Source organism: Lathyrus oleraceus, chromosome 7 (assembly GCF_024323335.1).
Source record: "Lathyrus oleraceus cultivar Zhongwan6 chromosome 7, CAAS_Psat_ZW6_1.0, whole genome shotgun sequence".
Lineage (NCBI taxonomy): Eukaryota > Viridiplantae > Streptophyta > Magnoliopsida > Fabales > Fabaceae > Lathyrus > Lathyrus oleraceus.
The window spans coordinates 126,245,310-126,260,488 of NC_066585.1; the positions used below are offsets into that span (position 1 = coordinate 126,245,310).

The 15,179-nt window shown below is 38.4% G+C and overlaps 2 non-coding genes across 2 annotated transcripts; both read right to left on the reverse strand.

The window, feature by feature from the left end:
* Positions 1-3,194: 3,194 nt before the first annotated feature.
* Positions 3,195-3,301, reverse strand: LOC127108606 (small nucleolar RNA R71). Its single transcript, XR_007796132.1, has one exon. It is a non-coding gene; the product is annotated as a small nucleolar RNA R71 (small nucleolar RNA).
* A 9,513-nt stretch (positions 3,302-12,814) lies between these two features.
* LOC127109029 (small nucleolar RNA R71) lies at positions 12,815-12,921 on the reverse strand. Its single transcript, XR_007796518.1, has one exon. It is a non-coding gene; the product is annotated as a small nucleolar RNA R71 (small nucleolar RNA).
* Between the last annotated feature and the right edge of the window lie 2,258 nt (positions 12,922-15,179).

Consider the following 15,179-nt stretch of genomic DNA (forward strand, 5'->3'; position numbering starts at 1 on the left):
TAAACTGAACATAGAACCCTTGATCACACAGCTGGCTTATGCTGATGAGGTTTGCAATTAGTCCTCTTACTAACAACACATTATTCAGTTTTGGAACTCCAGAGCAGTCCAGCTTACCCACACCTTTTATTTTTCCTTTAGCACCATCACCAAAGGTCACATAGCTGGTAGTGTGAGGTTGAATATCTACCAATAGATTTTCCATACCAGTCATATATCTTGAGCATTCAGTGTCAAAGTACCAGTCTTCTTTGGTAGAAGCCCTTAGAGTTGTGTGAGCTAACCTAGCATACCATTGTCTCTTCTTGTTTGAGACATGGTGCCTATATGTCTTGTGCTTAGGCCTGACATGATGGACTTGGTTCGGGTAACCATGAAGCCTGTAGCAGAAAGCTTTTATATGCCTAAGCCTACCACAGTGGTGACATCTCCATTTCTAGAATTTCCTCTTCTGATGATTATTCATCCTGGTACCCCGATGTTGAGACATTGGATGTGACCCCCGTTTGGATTTCTGAACTTTAGCCTTTGGGCGTTTGTGTTCAGATGAGGATCTTTTCCCAAAGCCTAAACCAGATGTGGTTCCAAACTTCTGTCCCACCTTTAGGATCTCTTCCAAGGTGTCAGTTCCTTTATTCATCATTCTGATGGATTTAGTCATCTGATTCAGCTTGGAGGTCAGCAAGGTTATCTCACCATTTAGACCCTCTATGGCCGTCAGATGCTTCTGTCTCTCATCTTCCAGCTCCTTGATGAGTTTCTTCTGCTTTTCTCCTTGTACACGCACTTCTGCACTGGTGACATGATAACATGAAATAATATCACATTCTAGGACTCGATTTAATTAAATTATATTATTATTCACTTCAATTTATTTCATTTTATTCGATCCTACTTGGTATTTTGCTTTCTATTTATCTCAGGTAGTTTATTTGAAGCACAAGTGAAAAAGGAAGAAAAGGAGGTGCAAAAAGAAATGAAAAGAAGCAAATTCCACCAAGCCAAGGCCCGGCCCAAAAGCACAGGCGCTGCGCCTGTGACGAGCGCCACACAAGGTGTGACGAGCGTCACGCCCTGCCTACTTGTGTTACGAGCGTAACACATGGTGTGACGGACGTCACACCATTCTCCTATATTTTTGGCTTCAGAAGCGCAACAGAGGCACGTTGAAGCCTATTGTTACGCTTGACTATTGGAACGTGAGGATTTTTACACGGAAAGCCTTTGGAAACCGTTACAAAAAGTGAGCAATATAAATAGTGGCTTTTGGCAAACCCTGCAAGCTCTCTCGGCCGTCTCTCTGCTTCGTTCAATTTTTCTCTTCCAGCCGTGCTAGCATACCATTACCTTTTTACAGTTTTTTTGCTTTTTTTTGCAATTTTTTATTTTCTTTTCCAGCAATTCCTTTAAGCACTTAATTAATTTTTCACACAATAGTTTCTACACCGGAAACTATTGTGTATCTTTTACTAGATCTAACCTTACGTTAGACCCTAGATTTTTATTCCTTCACTTTTATTTTCTTGCCCGATTGAAGAATTCAAGAACAAATCCAACCGGTCTGTGGTGGAGTGTTCAAAGATTGCTATAAATTATTCAGGTTCTTTAATTATTGTTTGAATTTATATATGCCCTGCTTTATTGTTTATTTATATTATTTGCCTGAGATGAATTTATTTAAGCATAATGATTGTTTAGATCTATTTAGCATGTCTGGCTAATTTACTTAGGTATCGGTATGTAAAGTAAGCGGAATGAAGGAATCAAAACTAAGTTGGTTAAATTACGTTTAAAAATAAAGTCACTCTTTTTATGGTCTCAATTTACAGGTTTAATAACAAGGTTTTTGTACGAGAGTAAAAGACATAAAGAAGTTAAATTCAATAGAACGAGAGTTTGAGTTCTTAACTGGACATAGTAAATTGAGCATTAATTCTAGATCAGGGCGAAAACAATTTTTAGAGTTAATTAAATTCTGATATTTTTCAAAAAGTATTTTTAAAAGTTAGATGTGAGGACGAGAGTTAAGCATTTGAATTTAATTATATAATCTAAGTCAACAGAGCGAGAGTTTGAGACGAGGGTGTTTAAACGATTAGTGTTTTCTTAAAAAGACTTTCCATAGATTCTGTTGTTTTCAAAAAGTGATTTTGGACTTAACCAATAAGTGACAGTTGCGTTAATATAAAGTCATAGTCTATTCAACAGAGCGAGAGTTTGAGAAAAGACTTTTAATCAATAGTATTTACTGAAAAGATTTATTTTTTTAAAAAAAACCAAGAAACCAACGAAGATTTGATTCCCTAATTACGACGAACTACATACCGATATCTGCTTAATTGATATTTAATCTATATCTTATTTTAGTTTTAACTTTTCCCTCGAACAATCAAAGTATCATCCGCCTTAGCTTTACGAAGTAACCTTAGAAAACGGTATATCGATTCATAAGTCCCTGTGGGATCGATATCTTTTAAAACTACGCGATAGAACTGTGCACTTGCAGTTTGTACCCCAAATTCGACTCATAAAGTCGCGATCAAGTTTTTGGCGCCGTTGCCGGGGACTTTTATTTAGTCGATATTGTAACTCTTCTGTTACGCTGTAGAGACTAAGGCTTATTTTTATTTTTATTTCTTTCGTTGATTTGTATGCCACACACTCGCTCACAAGGCGAGCCGTTCTACTTACGAATCAACGACATCGAACTATATCTCCGAGTCTTACGACGAATTCGGGAATATCGTGCTGCAAACAATCTCCCTCCTATTGAAATTCCTGATCTCAAAAATCTTCTTCCTTCACCGATACCCGAGATGGCAGAACCAGCTCGTGCTCTTCGAGATTACGCGGCTCCATCGCAAGATGAGCCGCATTCGAGTATTGCTCCGCCCGCAATCGAAGCAAACAACTTCGAACTTAAACCTTCACTGTTGCAAGCAGTGCAACAGAACCAATTCTCTGGAAATCCTACCGAGGATCCAAACCTTCATTTATCCGTATTTGTCCAATACGCTAATACTGTTAAAGCTAATGGTGTCACTTCAGAGGCAATTCGACTTCGTCTCTTTCCTTTCTCGTTAAGAGATAGCGCTAGAAGATGGCTTCAATCTCTTCCTTCCAACTCAGTCACCACATGGAACGAGTTGAAGAAAGTCTTTCTTGCCCGATATTTTCCGCCGAGCAAAACAGCTATGTTAAGAGCCCAGATAAATGGATTTAAACAGAAAGATAACGAGTCTCTTTTCGAAGCATGGGAAAGATACAAAGACATGATGAGACTTTGTCCACACCATGGTTTAGAGGACTGGTTAGTGATTCATACCTTCTATAATGGTCTCTTGTATAACACGAGGTTAACAATAGACGCCGCCGCAGGTGGTGCACTTATGAACAAACCTTACGCTGATGCTTATCAACTTATCGAGAGCATGGCCCAAAACCACTATCAGTGGGGAAGCGAAAGAACAATGGTAGAAAAACCTCAGGCGAAAAGTGGCATGTACGAGATAAGTAACCTTGATCATGTTAATGCAAAAGTGGATGCTTTGGTCCAGAAAATTGAAAGTTTAAATGTATCACCTCCAGCCACCGTGGTTGCCATAACTCAGAATTGCGAAGTCTGTGGAATCCAAGGTCACACTCCTGCAGATTGTCAGCTCCTAACAGGAATCCAAGCAGAGCAAGTAAACTATGCTCAAGGAAATCCCTACTTGCATACCTATAACTCCAACTGGAAAAATCATCCTAATTTTTCATATAAGAGTAATAATGCCTTAAACGTCACAATTCCTTTTACAGAAGCTATTACGCAGATGCCCTCATATGCTAAGTTCTTAAAAGAAATTCTTTCTAATAAAAGGAAACTTGAAGATAGCGAAACCGTTACACTCACTGCTGAATGTAGCGCTATAATCCAGAATATGCCTCCTAAACTTAAAGATCCGGGTAGTTTCTCTATACCCTGTCACATAGGAAAATTTGTCATAGATAAAGCCTTATGCGATTTAGGAGCCGGTATTAGTGTGATGCCTTTATCCATATGCAAGAAACTTGAAATGGGAGAATTAAGACCAACTAAAATGTTTGTGCAACTAGCAGATCGTTCTGTTAGATATCCTGTAGGAATTCTTGAAAACGTTCCCGTGCGCATAGGTCAATTCTACATTCCAACCGATTTTATATTTATGGACATTAGAGAAGATGAAGTTACACCCATTATACTGGGAAGACCGTTCTTAGCAACTGCCGGTGCAATCATAGACGTAAAACGAGGACGACTCACTTTCGAAGTAGGAGAAGAGAAAATTGAGTTCATTCTTTCCCAATTTTTGAAAGCACCTGCAATAGAAGACACATGTTACTTCATGGATATCATCGATGAATGCATAAAAGAAACAGAGTTAGAAAATGACAAATCATCTGACTATCTTGTAGAAGACAAACTTAACCAATGTTTAGCAATAACACCGGATCCTACGCAATGCCTTAAGAAACCAACCCTAGACCTGAAAACACTTCCCAAAAATCTGAGATATGAATTCCTAGACTTAGAACTTGAACGACCAGTGATAGTTAATGCAGACCTAGGAAAACTCGAAACAGAAAAACTCCTGCATATCTTAAGAAAATATCCAACCGCACTAGGATACAACATCACCGACCTTAAAGGAATAAGTCCTTCTATTTGTATGCACCGCATCATGCTAGAAGAAGACTGTAAAATTTCTAGGGAACACCAGAGGAGACTAAACCCGATCCTGAGTGAGGTAGTGAAGAAGGAAATAACCAAGTTATTAGAAGCAGGTATCATATATCCTATATCTGATAGCAAATGGGTTAGTCCGGTACACGTAGTACCAAAGAAGGGAGGTATAACAGTTATTGAAAATGAAAAAGGAGAAACTATAACTAAACGAATCGAATCGGGATGGAGAATGTGTATTGACTATAGGAAACTAAACAAAGCAACCCGAAAAGATCATTTCCCTTTACCATTCATTGACCAGATGTTAGAACGATTAGCAAAACATTCTGATTTCTGCTATCTAGACGGTTATTCAGGCTTCTTTCAAATACCAATTCATCCTGATGACCAAGAAAAGACAACGTTCACATGTCCTTTTGGTACCTTCGCTTATCGACGAATGCCGTTCGGCTTGTGCAATGCTCCTGCAACCTTCCAAAGGTGCATGATGGCGATATTCGCCGATTTTCTCGAAAACATCATGGAGGTATTTATGGACGATTTCTCCGTATGCGGACAAAGCTTTGAAGAATGTCTTGAAAACCTAGAAAGAGTTCTAGAACGATGTGTAAAAGTAAACCTAGTACTTAATTGGGAAAAATGTCACTTTATGGTACAAGAAGGAATTGTTTTAGGACACATCATCTCAAACAGAGGGATTGAAGTAGACAAGGCCAAAATAGAGGTAATCGAAAACCTTCAACCTCCAAAAACTGTAAGAGAAGTACGAAGCTTCTTAGGACATGCCGGTTTTTACCGACGATTCATTAAAGACTTCTCTAAAATAACTAAACCTTTGACTGGACTATTGATGAAAGATGCTGAATTCATCTTCGACAACAAATGTTTAGAAGCATTCCAAACGCTTAAACAAGCATTGATCTCCGCACCCATAATGCAGACACCAGATTGGAATGAACCATTCGAAATAATGTGTGATGCCAGTGATTACGCTGTGGGTGCTGTTTTAGGACAACGAAAGGATAAAAAGCTTCACGTCATATACTACGCAAGTAGAACTCTAGATGAAGCACAAATGAATTACGCCACAACCGAGAAAGAACTTTTAGCAGTAGTGTTTGCGCTAGATAAATTTCGTTCTTACTTGGTCGGAGCCAAAATAATCATTTACACTGACCACGCTGCTATCAAGTACCTCTTAACAAAAAAGGATGCTAAACCTAGACTCCTAAGGTGGATCTTGTTGCTACAAGAGTTCGATTTGGAAATCAAAGATAAAAAAGGAACTGAAAACGTAGTAGTAGATCACCTCTCTAGACTTGAAAACCTGGAACCGGAAAGAACATCGATCAACGATGATTTCTCGTACGATAAACTTATAGCTACTTTGGAAGAAAATAAAGCTGATAAACAGGTAGAAACCACCTTAGCTATATCTGTTACACCATGGTACGCTGATCTCGTCAATTATTTAGCTGCCGGAATAGTCCCACCTACTTTATCCTACCAGCAAAAGAAACGATTCTTCTATGACATAAAACACTATTACTGGGATGACCCTTTACTTTTCAAAAGAGGCCCCGATGGTATTTTCCGTCGGTGTATACCTGAAGAAGAGGTAGAAAATATAATCCAACACTGTCACTTCGCTCCTTATGGTGGACATGCAAGTACATCCAAGGCCTGCTCCAAAATCCTACAAGCCGGTTTTTATTGGCCAAATATATGGAAGGATGTGCATGCGGCTATCAAGAAATGTGATAGGTGCCAACGCATAGGAAACATATATAGACGTGACGAGATGCCACAAAAGGGCATTTTGGAAGTAGAGATTTTCGACGTGTGGGGAATAGATTTCATGGGACCTTTCCCACCTTCTTTCGGTAACAAGTACATACTCGTAGCGGTTGACTACGTATCAAAATGGATTGAAGCTATAGCTTCTCCAACAAACGACACACGAGTAGTAACTAGACTCTTTAAGAATATAATATTTCCAAGATTTGGTGTCCCAAGAATAGTAGTCAGTGATGGCGGATCGCATTTCATATCTAAGGTACTCGAAAAACTACTGTTTAAGTATGGCGTAAGGCATAGAGTAGCGACACCTTACCACCCTCAAACCAGTGGGCAAGTGGAAGTGTCTAACAGAGAAATCAAACAAATATTGGAAAAAACAGTCGCCACCTCAAGGAAAGACTGGTCATTGAAGTTACCAGAAGCTTTATGGGCATATCGAACCGCTTACAAAACTCCCATAGGGACAACCCCATTCAAGCTTATTTATGGAAAATCCTGCCACCTCCTGGTAGAATTAGAACATAAAGCCTACTGGGCTATTAAAAATCTAAATTTAAACTATAAGGCCGCCGGTGAAAAGCGAATCCTTGATATAAACGAACTAGAGGAACTCAGACGAGACGCTTACGAAAATGCCAGAATCTACAAAGAAAGAACAAAACAATGGCATGACAAGCGCATATCAAGGAAAATCTTCAAACAAGGCGATACAGTCCTGTTATTTAACTCTAGGCTAAAGTTATTCCCGGGAAAACTACGATCTAGATGGTCAGGTCCTTTCCAAATCACCAATGTCTTTCCCAGTGGAGCGGTAGAAATTAAAGGCAAATCTATGGAACCATTTACCGTAAACGGAAAATGTCTAAAACATTATCACTATGCAGAAAACAATGAAGATTCGCAAGTCTTGCACTTAGACGTAATGCCTCCAGACTTTATAGATTATATTTGATAGTTTTTATGTCGAGCTTGCGACATTAAACAAAGCGCTTAGTGGGAGACAACCCACAAATATTTTTATTCCTATTTTCTCTTTAATTATTATTTTAAATTTTATTTAGTATTCATTCTTAATTTATTTTAATTTATTAAAAAAAACTTTTCTCTTCTTCTTTCGGCATTTGGCCAAATCCTGACTAAAACTCTTGTTTTTCTTTTCTCTAGCTAACACTAACCTGATGGGCCAAATTGATCGTATGGGTATCAAATTCAGAGGGAAAGCTCAGAAACAAAAGTTTGAGGAACTAGCAGCAAGAGAGATGCTACCTAGTTTGTATGCTGATGACTGGGCAATGACTGCCCTTGGACTAAGAGAGAGTGTCCTGTATTTGCTGAGTCAGATAGGGTGGGAAACCTCTCCTATCCGTAGACATTTCGTCACCTACCGGAGACTGACACTAGAATTCCTTAGTTCTCTGATCTATCTACCCAGCCATGGAAAAGGAATAAGCAGAGGTTTTATTCAGTTCAGAATGTTCAACATGGAGTATCAATTTAACATTCAAGATTTTACCACCCTTTTAGGTTTCCCTACCTCTTTTGATACATTCACAGTGAGCCAAGAAGACCTTTTTGAATATAGAGAACTTGAACATTTTTGGGGAAGCTTGACTGAAAATGACGATCCCGAGGAACATGAGTTTCTTTCTGGAAACATACATAACCTGGCCTTTCGTTATTTCCATAAGATCCTGGCCCACACCCTTTTCGGGAAGAAGTCAAACAGTACCTCAGTTTCACGTGATGAACTCTTCATCATATTTTGTGCTTCCCATAACCGTCCAGTAAATGGTGCCACTTTTATGTTGGCAAATTTTGACCACCTTATCCAAGATGAACGAGCACCAATTCGAATAGGCGGTCTGATAACCATGATTGGTAATGCTATCGGATTACGTCAGCCTATGCTTGACTTAAGCCCTTTTTGTGGCATTGAGACTATGAGTATACCCTTCCTCTTCAACACTATGTTTATAGCAAACCTAGGGCCTGAAGAGTTTGAGCTTATAATTAACAACCAAGTTCTATGCCTATTCACCTTGCCTAGTCCAAGGACTAGTGTTCACAACCGCAATAACTGGCTCTACAACCTGAACGGAACACCTTCTCCTGCTAGATCTACTGAATCCATCCAGGACTATGAGATTTGTGACGACCAGATCCCTTATGCTGAATCTGACCCTCAGACACCATCTGGTTATTATGATATTGACCCTCCTCCTCAACCTGTCCCGACCGAAGAGTCGGCAATACCCGATCTTAGACATCATATGCCCAGAGATAATTATAACACCATCATTCAAGCTTTGATGTCAGAACAGGACGCCCTCAGAGAAGAGCTAGCTAATATGGGACAAGAATTTCTGGGATACATGAGCACTATGACAAATCAATTCCACGAGTTGCTAAACCGTGTTAACTCCTTTGCTCCTCCGGCCAGAGATCCCGCAAGTGGCTAGAAGTTGTTTTTCTTAGTTACTTAGTTTTAGTTTAGGCTATTCATTAGTTTTTACATTATTTTTAATATTAGTATTTGTTTCTCTTTCGCATTTTTGTTTTTGTTTTCCAGTGTTACATTATGATTATTTTATGAAGCTATTGATTTATTTTACTTTATTATGGCTTATGCAATATCTAGCAATAATGCTCTCTACTGTTACTACCTACATGACTTATTAAAGATAGATATATATTATATATATATATATATATATATATATATATATATATATATATATATATATATATATATATATATATATATATATTATGGAAAGTAGAATAGCATGCAAGGCAATTTAAAATTATCACAATAGCAAAATAAAACATTGACTCTAGTTTCTTTTTTCTTTTTGTATTTCTTTTGTTTTCTCTGAAACATTGGGAACAATGTATCATTTAAGTGTGGGGGGAAAACCTTGTTCTTTAAACTTTCCCTTTTCAAGTACGTTATCTTTCCTTTCAATGTTATTTCCCTTTCTATTATTTAAAAAAAAATACTTATTATAATATATATTTATTCTAAATCAAGTCCCTAGTGCGAGAAATTTCTATTATCTATTCCCTCAAATTTTCATGAGCCATAACAAAAATTCAACACACTCAGTAAGTATAAAGGTTGCCTATTTCATCAAACTTGAGAAAAATTAAGACAAAAAAAATTATTACCGCCCCAACACTCTAAACAAACCTCAACATGTTAGATCAGAAAGGTACCTGTTATACAAGTCCCTTAACTTTTAACTTTATAGTAACCCCGAGTAGTTTATACAAGAAGTCAGCACCATCTTAATAGCAAACTACGTGGAGGGCCGATGAATATAAGTGAATGATTCCCAAAATAAAAAATATATATCAGGAAATGCACTAACTAAGTTAGGTGATCCTTACCAGATCATTTAATCTAAAGGCTGCAGATCATACAAAAACATAATACGAAAGATCCATTATGAGTTGGTTCAGCAGGTATCTGGTGCTGATCTTGGTAGGGCGGACTACGGTCCGATCCCCCGCAATTCGCAATGGACCAAATAACAAAGTTATCCGACTAATGTACCAGAGCTTCAAGCTAAAAAGGGGATCAGAATCACTAACCGGTCACTCCAATATGTGCGCGAAACGATAAAGGGCTTAATGTGATTTCGCTAGAATGAAAACGGGTGAAAAAAAGAGTGAAAGAACTAGGCTAGCTATAATGGCATGACTCGAACTGGTTTGCATAAGGTGAGGTTACCTGAGGTTGTAACGGTAGTTGTTGATGTCAAGATTAAACTCAAGTTACTCCTAAACAAAATCTACTTGCAACCTAGTACGAATTGATGTGTGTTTTGAAATTTCATCTAGCTAAATTTTTAAACGATTTCTATATTGTATTTTGCTTGAGGACAAGCAAAGGTCTAAGTATGGGGGAGTTTGATAACATGAAATAATATCACATTCTAGGACTCGATTTAATTAAATTATATTATTATTCACTTCAATTTATTTCATTTTATTCGATACTACTTGGTATTTTGCTTTCTATTTATCTCAGGTAGTTTATTTGAAGCACAAGTGAAAAAGGAAGAAAAGGAGGTGCAAAAAGAAATGAAAAGAAGCAAATTCCACCAAGCCAAGGCCCAACCCAAAAGCACAGGCGCTGCGCCTGTGACGAGCGCCACACAAGGTGTGACGAGCGTCACGCCCTGCCTACTTGTGTTACGAGCGTAACACATGGTGTGACGGACGTCACACCATTCTCCTATATTTTTGGCTTCAGAAGCGCAACAGAGGCACGTTGAAGCCTATTGTTACGCTTGACTATTGGAACGTGAGGATTTTTACACGGAAAGCCTTTGGAAACCGTTACAAAAAGTGAGCAATATAAATAGTGGCTTTTGGCAAACCCTGCAAGCTCTCTCAGCCGTCTCTCTGCTTCGTTCAATTTTTCTCTTCCAGCCGTGCTAGCATACCATTACCTTTTTACAGTTTTTTTGCTTTTTTTTTTGCAATTTTTTATTTTCTTTTCCAACAATTCCTTTAAGCACTTAATTAATTTTTCACACAATAGTTTCTACACCGGAAACTATTGTGTATCTTTTACTAGATCTAACCTTACGTTAGACCCTAGATTTTTATTCCTTCACTTTTATTTTCCTGCCCGATTGAAGAATTCAAGAACAAATCCAACCGGTCTGTGGTGGAGTGTTCAAAGATTGCTATAAATTATTCAGGTTCTTTAATTATTGTTTGAATTTATATATGCCCTGCTTTATTATTTATTTATATTATTTGCCTGAGATGAATTTATTTAAGCATAATGATTGTTTAGATCTATTTAGCATGTCTGGCTAATTTACTTAGGTATCGGTATGTAAAGTAAGCGGAATGAAGGAATCAAAACTAAGTTGGTTAAATTACGTTTAAAAATAAAGTCACTCTTTTTATGGTCTCAATTTACAGGTTTAATAATAAGGTTTTTGTACGAGAGTAAAAGACATAAAGAAGTTAAATTCAATAGAACGAGAGTTTGAGTTTTTAACTGGACATAGTAAATTGAGCATTAATTCTAGATCAGGGCGAAAGCAATTTTTAGAGTTAATTAAATTCTGATCTTTTTCAAAAAGTATTTTTAAAAGTTAAATGTGAGGACGAGAGTTAAGCATTTGAATTTAATTATATAATCTAAGTCAACAGAGCGAGAGTTTGAGACGAGGGTGTTTAAACGATTAGTGTTTTCTTAAAAAGAGTTTCTATAGATTCTGTTGTTTTCAAAAAGTGATTTTGGACTTAACCAATAAGTGACAGCTGGGTTAATATAAAGTCATAGTCTATTCAACAGAGCGAGAGTTTGAGAAAAGACTTTTAATCAATAGTATTTACTGAAAAGATTTATTTTTAAAAAAAAAACCAAGAAACCAACGAAGATTTGATTCCCTAATTACGACGAACTACATACCGATATCCGCTTAATTGATATTTAATCTATATCTTATTTTAGTTTTAACTTTTCCCTCGAACAATCAAAGTATCATCCGCCTTAGCTTTACGAAGTAACCTTAGAAAACGGTATATCGATTCATAAGTCCCTGTGGGATCGATATCTTTTAAAACTACGCGATAGAACTGTGCACTTGCAGTTTGTACCCCAAATTCGACTCATAAAGTCGCGATCAAGTTTTTGGCGCCGTTGCCGGGGACTTTTATTTAGTCGATATCGTAACTCTTCTGTTACGCTGTAGAGACTAAGGCTTATTTTTATTTTTATTTCTTTCGTTGATTTGTATGCCACACACTCGCTCACAAGGCGAGCCGTTCTACTTACGAATCAACGACATCGAACTATATCTCCGAGTCTTACGACGAATTCGGGAATATCGTGCTGCAAACAATCTCCCTCCTATTGAAATTCCTGATCTCAAAAATCTTCTTCCTTCACCGATACCCGAGATGGCAGAACCAGCTCGTGCTCTTCGAGATTACGCGGCTCCATCGCAAGATGAGCCACATTCGAGTATTGCTCCGCCCGCAATCGAAGCAAACAACTTCGAACTTAAACCTTCACTGTTGCAAGCAGTGCAACAGAACCAATTCTCTGGAAATCCTACCGAGGATCCAAACCTTCATTTATCCGTATTTGTCCAATACGCTGATACTGTTAAAGCTAATGGTGTCACTTCAGAGGCAATTCGACTTCGTCTCTTTCCTTTCTCGTTAAGAGATAGCGCTAGAAGATGGCTTCAATCTCTTCCTTCCAACTCAGTCACCACATGGAACGAGTTGAAGAAAGTCTTTCTTGCCCGATATTTTCCGCCAAGCAAAACAGCTATGTTAAGAGCCCAGATAAATGGATTTAAACAGAAAGATAACGACTCTCTTTTCGAAGCATAGGAAAGATACAAAGACATGATGAGACTTTGTCCACACCATGGTTTAGAGGACTGGTTAGTGATTCATACCTTCTATAATGGTCTCTTGTACAACACGAGGTTAACAATAGACGCCGCCGCAGGTGGTGCACTTATGAACAAACCTTACGCTGATGCTTATCAACTTATCGAGAGCATGGCCCAAAACCACTATCAGTGGGGAAGCGAAAGAACAATGGTAGAAAAACCTCAGGCGAAAAGTGGCATGTACATGATAAGTAACCTTGATCATGTTAATGCAAAAGTGGATGCTCTGGTCCCGAAAATTGAAAGTTTAAATGTATCACCTCCAGCCACCGTGGTTGCCATAACTCAGAATTGCGAAGTCTGTGGAATCCAAGGTCACACTCCTGCAGATTGTCAGCTCCTAACAGGAATCCAAGCAGAGCAAGTAAACTATGCTCAAGGAAATCCCTACTCGCATACCTATAATAGGAATCCGCTTAATTGATATTTAATCTATATCTTATTTTTGTTTTAACTTTTCCCTCGAACAATCAAAGTATCATCCGCCTTAGCTTTACGAAGTAACCTTAGAAAACGGTATATCGATTCATAAGTCCCTGTGGGATCGATATCTTTTAAAACTACGCGATAGAACTGTGCACTTGCAGTTTGTACCCCAAATTCGACTCATAAAGTCGCGATCATGACACATAGCTTCTTATAAGCTGCAGCAAGTTCATCAAAGGTCAGTTCATCTGCACTTGAGTCATCATCAGTGGCACAAACACTGGTTAGTGCAGTGACATGTTTAGCCGATTCTCCTTCAGATTCACTTTCAGAATCTCCTTCAGACCATGTGATAGCTAGCCCCTTCTTTTGCATCTTGAGGTAAGTAGGGCATTCAGCTCTGACATGTCCATACCCTTCACAACCATGACACTGGATTCCCTTGCCTTGGTTGAACTTTTCTTCAGAAGTTGATCTTTTCTTGATGTCAGACGAGATGTTCTTGACATTAAGTCTACCTCTTTGATCAATCTTCTTCACGAACTTGTTGAACTGTCTCCCAAGCATGGCTAAGGCTTCTGATATGCTTTCATCACCTCCAGTATATCCTGCTTCTGACTCCTCTTCAGCATTAGATACAAAAGCTACGCTTTTGTTTTTCTTTTCAGCATTCTCACACACGCCCATTTCAAAGGTTTAGAGAGAACCAATGAGCTCATCCACCTTCATATTGCAGATGTCCTGAGCCTCCTCTATGGCTGTGACCTTCATAGCAAATCTCTTAGGCAGGGACCTGAGAATCTTTCTTACAAGTTTCTCTTCAGCCATTTTCTCACCTAATCCACCAGAGGTGTTTGCAATTTCAAGAATATTCATGTGAAAGTCATGAATAGTCTCATCCTCTTTCATCCTCAGATTTTCAAACTTGGTGGTCAGCATATGAAGTTTGGACATCTTCACCTTGGAAGTACCTTCATGAGTTATCTTGAGGGTATCCCAAACTTCCTTAGCTAGCTCACAGTGGTGTACCAGCCGGAAGATGTTCTTACTGATTCCATTGAACAATGCATTCAAGGCCTTAGAATTTCCAAGGGCTAATGCCTCTTGCTCCTTGTCCCATTCTTCTTCAGGAATTTGCACACTGACTCCATCTTCACCTGTCTTCGTTGGATGTTCCCATCCTTTGTTGACAACTCTCCAGACTTTGCTATCTAGAGACCTTAAGAAGGCTATCATACGAGGCTTCCAGTCATCATAGTTAGAGCCATCCAACATGGGTGGTCTATTTGAGTATCTTATATCCTTGTCCATGGTACTAGAAAGTAACTTCCCTAGATCTCACCCAGAAATTAACAGGCAGGGTGCCTGCTCTGATACCAATTGAAATTCTAGTTATCAGACTTTCGATGTCACACGGGTTGTTATGACATCCAAATCTGCACAGACAAGAATTATGCAGAACTTAAAAGTAAGTGCAGTAAATAACACAAGTAATTGTTTACCCAGTTCAGTCCAACATGACCTACGTCTGGGGGCTACCAAGCCAGGGAGGAAATCCACTATTAGTAGTATTAATTCAAAGCTAAACTCACCCGTTTACAACTCTTCACTTAATCCCTACCCAATGCAATTTCAATCTTACACTAAGATCAGAGTTCCTACTCACTCCCCCTCAATCACCTCAGTGATTACTACCTTTAATCAATATTAAAGACAATTTTGAAGTCACACTTCAAACAATTCTTGATTGTGCTTAACAGCTTTAATCAAGATACACAGCACTCACGCTTAAAAGCTTAGAGTGACACAAC